Genomic DNA, 9,471 nt, shown 5'->3' on the forward strand with positions numbered 1-9,471 from the left:
TTTTTTTTTTTTTTTTTTTTTTTTTTTTTTTTTGTTTGCAGAGACTCATTGTCAAACTCATTTTGGGTTATGTGCTATGCCCCGATTTTGGAAAATCAACTAGAAAATGACGTACACGTTGTTATATACTTCCTTTGTTTGGAAAAAATGTTATTTTGAATTTTTTTTTTGTTACAAAAATATTGCCATTTTACATTTTCAATGCAGTTTTTAAAGTTAAATTTTTAATTTCTATTTTTAAATTAATTAGAAAGAGATTTTTTTATAGTGTATTTTTAAAAGATAAAATCAAAATTTATATAACTTCTTAATTTATGTGCATTATTGTTGGTACCGCAGTTAGTCACCTCGCTCCAGAGGGTACGCCCAAAGAGAAACAGCTGGGATCGGAAGCACATAGAGGACCCAGCCCATTGGATCAAAGGGGCCCGAAAAAGAAGAGCGGGCTGGTGCTACATTGAGTTCGCTAACCGAGTCCGCAGCTTGGAATGTGTGGTCAAAGATTCCGTTGAGCTGTCAATAATGTATAGAGAGCGTGATTTGCGGAGTAAAATTGATCGTATTAATTACACCGTTGTACTATAAATAAGGAAAGAAAATAATATTGTAGCCCTGAACATTTTTCGGAGAGGAATAATATACAACTTTCATTTGATAGCAAAAGATTCATTATATCAAGCTCGGAACTGTCACGGTAGTAAACTCCTCCGTCCATGAAACCACTCCGGAGAGAGGCATTCACTCTCGGGTCTCACATTTGGCGCTAGAAGGAGGGGAGTTATCACTTATCACCTATACACTCAATAGTTCTGACGTTTTTCCCAGATCTACGCCGTGCAACGTCGCTATGGCCCACAAATCTTCCAACCAGGTAACTTTGGAATCAATCCAAAAACTTTTGCAGGATTAAGCGGAGAAATCTGACCGTCAGAAAGCGGCTGCCGCCATCGTGTCTGAGCGGTTTGACAGCTTGGAAGGATAAGTCTCTACTGTCTAGAGACAATCACCAGCTCGGTTGCCGATCTTTTGGCTTCTCACCGCGCGTATGTCGATCGAGTTGATCTCCTTTCTTCTGAACAAAACCTGCGGCGACGTACTCTAGACTTCGCTGACATCATTCTGTCGTTCACTCCGCAGCAAGCAACAGCCGCGTCGACTCCAGGGAACGACTTCCCACCTCAGACTACTTCTCAGCTGGCACCACCGCTGACCGGGGACACCCACACTTTGGTACAAATCGAAGTCGCCGGCTCTTCAGCAGTCCTAGTTCGGATTCCCCCCCCCCCTGTGGGAGGAAGTGGCTCTCAAGAAAGCCTCACTCCGGGTTTCTCTTCCAACCCCGAGTTCCATCAGAAGAAGGACGAGATCCGAGACATACGATCTAGGGTACGAAGTGCAACCACTTCAGCACCGGATATTTCTCGAGTAATCGAGGAATCGAAGCGAACTCCTTTCTCAGTTCAGATAGCCAGAGTCCGCATTAAGGACACAGGAAAGATAAAGTTTACGAGCTACGAGGGAAAAGGAGATCCGATAATTCAATTCAAAACCTTCCTGCTCATGGCCAGTCGAGTGGACCTCGAGCCTCACAAAGCTGTTGTTGGATACTGTATGCTGGTCGCAAAAACTTTTTGCGGACCCGCTTTGCTTTGGTTTGCGTCTTTAGCAGCTCGCTCCATTAACAACTTTACGGAGCTGTCAACCCCTTTTATCAAGCGATACTCAAGCTTAATCAAAACAGCAATAACAAATGCCCAACTCTGGAACCTGAACCAAGCCGGTGGGGAGTCACTTCGCTCATATATTACAAAATTCAAAGAAATTCAAGTCCAGATTCCGGGACTTTCAGATTCAACTGCCTTGGCCGCTCTGAAGAACGGTCTCTGGCACGAGTCTCGCTTCTGTGAAAATTTGACTATAAGCCAATTCGCTACCATCCAGGATGCTTTACACCATGCTTCGAACTGGATAGTCACAGAGGAAGAGAAAGCGACTGCAGCCCAAAAACATAAAGCTACGTCCAAACCTTGGTTCGAGGTACCCGTCAAGAAGATGACTTCTCCAACTCTGAAGTCCGGACTCGGAACCTTTGCAGTAGAAAAGTCTCCGCAGAAAGGTTCACCTAGGAGTTCACCATCCAAGCCATCATTCTCACCACGTTCCAAGAGCGGAGTGCTCCCAAGTAACAAATGGATTCGGGATGAAAACGCTTACTGCAAACTGCACAAGAACAACGGCACTCAACTCGGGACTGTAAGAAATTAATGCACCTACTTGCTGAGAAATTTGTATCCGGCGAGATGCCAAGTGTGTCTATCGATGAGCTCGACCAAAAAACAGTGTCCGAGAACGAAGACGATGAGCCACCGTAAAAAAAGCCGAGGCAAGCAGACAGTGAAGCAGGTCCCAAGAAAAGGATAGACGTCATCATGGGTGGATCGCGTTTATTTTGTAACTCGATAATAGCGATCAAAGATCATCAACGGAAACTCACGAACACAGGACCTAAGCGAGTAAAGCTTACTGCGAGTGACCTGCCCGAAGTCACCTTTTTGGAGAAAGAGACGGAGGATCTGGATTCATCACACGATGACGCCCTGGTTATAACACTTGACGTTGCGAACCATGAGGTATACTGGATTTTGATAGATACTGGTAGACCTAATTTTCTTGGAGACTCTCACCAGAATGGGCATCAGAAGAGAGCACATCGTTGGTCCCCCCTCAAACCTAGTTTTGTTTACAAGCAAAACGTCGATGTCTCTAGGGACTATTACTTTACCAGTTTCCACTCAAGGCGTGGTCAAAATGGTGGAGTTCACAGTCTTTGACCGACCTGCGACCTACAATGCGATAATGGGGACACCATGGTTGTTCCAAATGAAGGTGGTCCCGTCGACGTACCATCAGTGCGTCAAATTCCCAACTCTGAAAGGAGTTTGGGAAAGTCTAGGAAGCCAAAGGGTAGCGAGGAGCTGCTATCTCATAGTTCATAAGCTGTTGATCCAATAGCAACCACAGCTCGAGGTCGCGAAGAACCCAGTTCAGAGACAGCTTAAAAGCAACCTCACTGAAGACATATTCGTTAACGCGAAGTTCCCGGACCAGGAAATCAAGATAGGAGCTGGTTTGGGAAGCGACCTCCAAACCAACTTGATTTCCATCCTCAAGGAAAACATAAAAATCTTCGCATGGTCTGTTGATGAAATACCCGGGATTAGTCCAGAAATCATCTCGCACGAGTTGAATGTGGACCCGACATTTAGGCCAGTAAAGTAGAAGCGACGGAAGCTCGACCCTGAACATGCCGAGATCGTCAATAAAGAAGTGGATCGCCTACTCAGTGCTGGTCAGATCCGCAAAGTTAACTATCCAGAGTGGCTTGCAAATATTGTAGTTGTGAAAAGGAAAAACGGGAAGTCACGAGTTTACGTTGACCTCACCGACCTAAATAAAGCATGCCCTAAGGACAGTTTTCCGCTTCCGCACATCGACAGATTAGTCGATTCAACCTCGGGACACGAACTGATGTTTTTCATGGATGCTTTCTCCAGTTATAACCAAATCCTCATGAACCCGGATGATTAGGAGAAGACAATATTCATCACGGATCGCAGAACCTATTGCTATAAAGTGATGCCATTCGGACTGAAAAACGCTGGAGAACCTTACCAACGTTTGGTAGATAAGATGTTCGAGAAGCAGCTCGGAAAAACCATGGAAGTATACATCAACGATATGTTGGTAAAATCCATGGAGGCGAGCTCGCACCTTGCTGATTTGAAGACTTGCTTCGAAATTTTAAATCAATTTGGGATGAAGCTCAATCCCACGAAATGTACGTTCGTAGTTACGTCAGGAGAATTCTTGGGATACATCGTAATAGAGCAAGGTATCAAAGCAAACTCGAGGCAGATCAATGCATTCTTATCCATGGGTTCCCCCAAGACCTTGAGAGAAGTACTTAACCGCTTCATTTCCCAATCTACGGATAACTGCCTTCCTTTCACCAGTTGCTGAAAAAGGAGGGAAGCAGTTCGCATGGAATGAAAAATGCGACGAAGCTTTTACTCAGCTTAAAACATATTTATCCGAACCACCAGTCCTGGTAAAGGCTGAGCTCAGAGAACCACTGTTCATGTATGTAGCTGTCTGGGAGACTGCAATAAGCGGAGTTTTAGTTCGGGAAGAAAGGGGAGAGCAGAGGCCAAGCTCCTATGTCAGCAAGTCTTTCACGGGAGCTGAATCTAGGTACCCAATGATGAAGAAATTTCCCTTGGCAGTAGTAACCTAGGCAAGGAAATTGCGACCCTACTTCCAGTCTCACTCAATTGTCGTCCTAACAACGCAACCACTTCGAACAGTGCTCCACAGTCCAAGCCGATCCGGCAGATTAGCAAAATGGTCAGTCAAGCTAAGAGAGTACGACATTGAGTTCCAAACTCGAACTGGTGCTAAGGCACAAGTACTAGCAGACTTCCTCATAGAACTCCCACTCGCTAGTACGATTGAAAATAATATCGAGGTTCCATGGACTCTACATGTGGACGGTGCATCTTCAAAGATGGGTGCGGGAACCGGAGTTCGCCTTGCCTCTCCTACCGGTGAAGTGATCAAACAATCGTTTTGCCTAGGTTTCAGTGCGTCAAATAATGAAGCTGAATACGAATCCTTTCTGGCTGGACTTCGTCTCGCCATAGGAACCGGTGTCCAAAAGCTCAGGGATTTCTGTGATTTGCAGTTGGTCGCCAACCAATTTCTGGGAGAGTACGAGACTAAGGACGGCACATGGAAGCCTATTTAGCAGCAGCTCGGGAATTAGGAGCCAAATTCGGCGATTTCAAAATCACGAAGATCCCGCGAGGTGAAAACTCCTCTGCAGATGCCATAGCATCACTAGCGTCGACCTCGTACCCCACAATGACACGAATTATCCTAGTTGAGGTCATCGAGTATCCAGGCATACGGTTAGAGAGCCCGCATGTGGTAACCCGGGCGATAAGGAAAAAGATAGTAGCTGAGGAGGCAGCTTGTGATCTCTCACTCAAGGCAGCTTCGCCACCCAGTGTGGTAACACCCAAAATCACTCATCAGCTTCCAAACAAACAAGAAACCAACACATAGGTCTGTACGCCGGAAAAGCCCAGCTCATCGAACTCCGACATAACTATTCTTCGACATCAACCTCCGAGAAAAAAGGCCACTGACAATTGGGGGGCAGGAGACTGGCAGAGCCCAATCTTGGCTTACCGGGATAAGGGTGATGTAATGCCCCTGAACCGTCCTATGACCATGCAGGCCAACGGACAGCCATGGAACGCCACTATGGGAACTGTACCGAGGTGGTCCAGTCGCGGGATGGAAGCTGCAGACTTCCCGATCGGTCCTCCCTAGCACAATTCCACCCGCAACCGAGACTACTTAGGCTTTGCAACCCTTGCGGCCTGGTGCGTTGTGTTGGCCCGGACAAGGCTGGAACCAAACGAAACCACACAACTTAAAATAAAAATAACTTTCACTTTATTTACTTAAACGAAAATACGTTCATAAAACATTAACAACATTTTTGGTACCAGGCCTAGAGCCAAAACATGATAATTTAATTTTACAACAAAAAGACAACATCTTGCAAAGGCAACGCAACTTTACACCGGCTGGCCTAACGTCCTGTGCTCCCCGCTAAGGCTTTTCCCCACTAAAAATTACCTACAATACAAAATATGGAGTCTTGAGTGCTAACACTCNATAAAAATAACTTTCACTTTAATTACTTAAACGAAAATACGTTCATAAAACATTAACAACATTTTTGGTACCAGGCCTAGAGCCAAAACATGATAATTTAATTTTACAACAAAAAGACAACATCTTGCAAAGGCAACGCAACTTTACACCGGCTGGCCTAACGTCCTGTGCTCCCCGCTAAGGCTTTTCCCCACTAAAAATTACCTACAATACAAAATATGGAGTCTTGAGTGCTAACACTCAGTGAGTTCGGAAACCTAACAAGAAACCAAAACCCAACCCCAACCCCAACAAGCAACACACAACATGCAAGCTAAACAGACAACAACTACATGCAACACTCAATGTAACATGCAAGCTAAATGCAAGAAAAAGAAGCAATAAAATATGCAAGTTAGTCAAGCAATCTCCAAGTATACTATCANAGTCTGGTGCGTTGTGTTGGCCCGGACAAGGCTGGAACCAAACGAAACCACACAACTTAAAATAAAAATAACTTTCACTTTATTTACTTAAACGAAAATACGTTCATAAAACATTAACAACATTTTTGGTACCAGGCCTAGAGCCAAAACATGATAATTTAATTTTACAACAAAAAGACAACATCTTGCAAAGGCAACGCAACTCTACACCGGCTGGCCTAACGTCCTGTGCTCCCCGCTAAGGCTTTTCCCCACTAAAAATTACCTACAATACAAAATATGGAGTCTTGAGTGCTAACACTCAGTGAGTTCGGAAACCTAACAAGAAACCAAAACCCAACCCCAACCCCAACAAGCAACACACAACATGCAAGCTAAACAGACAACAACTACATGCAACACTCAATGTAACATGCAAGCTAAATGCAAGAAAAAGAAGCAATAAAATATGCAAGTTAGTCAAGCAATCTCCAAGTATACTATCAAAGTATACGCATGCGGAAGCTAACAACTCTTCTTCGTCTTCAAGGGCCCTTACTCCTTCGCTTTTACGCCTCAATGCTTCATCACTTTCCCCACACCCGTGAACACCTATACTCACAGCCACAAAGGCACGCGAGCATAGAACATCACATGCGAGTTCCTCTCAACAGGCGATCTCGACTACACCGTTGTGTAGTACTCGGCCATAGGCTGCAATCCCGTCTCTCCGAGTCTTCGTAATCCGCACCGATTACGGTCTCTGGGAAAGTCTTCACCTGCACAACCTCAACACACAACCAAACAAACCTGCAAGGCACACAAGCTACATGCAAGCTACAAACAACAACATGCAATGCACACAAGCAAACATGCAACAACTACACTAACATGCAATGCACCCAAGCAAACATGCAATCATAAACAAGCAACATGCAAGCCTTAGTAACTAGAGAAATATCTAGAAACTAAGCACTAGACACAACCTCACACCAACATGCAAATAAGTAAAGAAAATGAGACTTAACTTCCTAGAACTCGATCTAGAAAGAAAAAAACGAATCTACCCAATAACCCAACGAAAATGCTTAGATTTCACCCATAAATCCTAAGCGAAGACAACCTAAAACCCCACCTATCATGTGCCATATCACATGCATCGAAACTCACCTGGCTTGGCTGAGAAGAACAAGATCTAATCAGACTTCTAGCAGGGACTAGACGCAAACAGCTCCTACAGCAGCACTTCGCTACACACTCGCGGAAAGAGAGAACTCGAAGGAAGAACTTTCTCTCGCTCACTCTCTAAATCTATCCCTCTCTAACTCTTTCTCTTTTGCTCTAAGGAAAGAAGGATGAACGAAAATGGCTTCTAAGGACCCTAAGGCACTTATTTATAGTGAAGTGTGAGTGCTTTGGGCGGTTTGGGGAGCCAATACATGGCGAGCAAGTGCTTTCTTTTCTCCTTGGCCACTTTGATTCCACTAACTCTTCCTTGATTTCTTTAATCTTCCCCTAACTCCACTTTGAATTGTTTAATCCTCCACTAACTGTACTTTCTCCACTTGATTTAAATATTCTCCACTAAGCTCCAGTTAGATTTAAATATTCTCCACTGAGCTCCACTTAGAATTATTTAATCTTCAATTCTTGGAATCTCTTTCTTGACTAATTCTTGGTAAAACAAGAATGTCTCGTTTCCCGAATTACTTGTTGGGTCGATTAGCGGCTCTTGATCGATCGTTGGTCGTCTTTCGGCAATTCTCGGACAGCTTTGGACAACTCTCGGTCTTTCGGTCGACACGGACGATGCATCTCGGATATCTCGGGCGTCTCGACAACTCTCAGACATTTTTCGATCTGATGAAAATTTCTCGGACTTCTTTTCAGCAATTCTTCTAATCTCCTTGCTGGCTTCCTTTCTTGGTCCTTTGGCCTTGAGTTTTTATTTTGAAATTTTACCCCTTGGTGAGGGTCACTACATTCTCCCCCTCCTTATAGGAATTCGTCCCTGAATTCCCCTTGAACTCCTCTGGTCCTCCTTCAAATGCGTCTTGCTTCAATTCTCTTCTTCTCCTTCATGCGCTTGATCTTGGCCAAATCTCTCGAACACGAAATTGCTTTTAGCCACCACTCCAACTTGCTCCACCCAACTCAACACTTCCACTACCAGGCTAGGAAAAGGGTTTAACCTAGAACACTAAGGTTCTATCACTAAGGGTTCTCTAACAACACTTAGCTAAAAGGCTTCCTGCACACAACAACTAGGACTTGCACCACAAAATGCTTCCACAAGCCTAGACAACTAACACACAACAGGACAACAAACACGCAAACACACAAACACACAAGCACACAAACACACAAAGAGGGAGTTAGCACCCATACTTACCTTCCCGGCGACCACACAGTCATGAAGGTTTAAGGGTTAACTACCTAAGGGGAAGGATACACGCGATCCTCTCTCACTTGCCGCTTCACAAGTCGCTCCTCCTCGGGACTGGTCAGTGGGGGACATTCTGCTTCTGGTTCTACTTCTAAGGCATTGATCATCGGACAAGCTGCCATGTAATGGCCACCCTTGCCACAATTGTAACATATGATGTGAGATGGCACTGGGCGATCACTCGTTCCTACCTTTGAGCACTCTCGAAAATAATGGCCCGACTCTCCACATGAGAAACACACAACTCCTTTTCTCCCCAGTTTTGAACTACGCCCTTCCTGGTCGGATCGACTCCTCTTTCGGGTTGAACTACCACTTGGCATCATCTTCGTCTTGCCCTTCTCTTGGTCTTTTCGCATGGCTTCCTTCTCCTTTTCTATGTGCTCCTCCACGTTCACAGCTCTCTCAGCCAACTTGTCAATTCGTTGGTAAGTGACAGACATGAGCCTACTCTGGATATCTGGTCGTAGCGCATGTAAAAAGTGGCGTGCCATACTTGCTTCATCGTCTCGTCCTCGGTACACATACTTTCGCAGTCGAGCAAAGATTGACTCTAGCTCTGGAACGCTCTTCTCGCCTTGCTCTAAGTTTATAAACTCATTCTCCAATCTGTCTCTGGCCTCCGGTGGAAAATACTTTCCTTCGAACTCCTTTCGAAACTCTTCCCATGTTGGATCTCTATGACCGTAGTGTCTCTTCACACCGATCCACCAATCACTAGCGTCATCTTTCAAGTAGTGCACTGCAACATCTTTCTTATAGTCCTCTTGACATCGGATTACCTCAAAATTCCTCTCCATGCTTCGCAACCAATTATCTGCTTGAAACGTGTTTGATCCTCCTCTGAAATACTTGGTTCCCAAACTTCTCATAGTC

This window comes from Camelina sativa, chromosome 5 (assembly GCF_000633955.1).
Source record: "Camelina sativa cultivar DH55 chromosome 5, Cs, whole genome shotgun sequence".
NCBI lineage: Eukaryota > Viridiplantae > Streptophyta > Magnoliopsida > Brassicales > Brassicaceae > Camelina > Camelina sativa.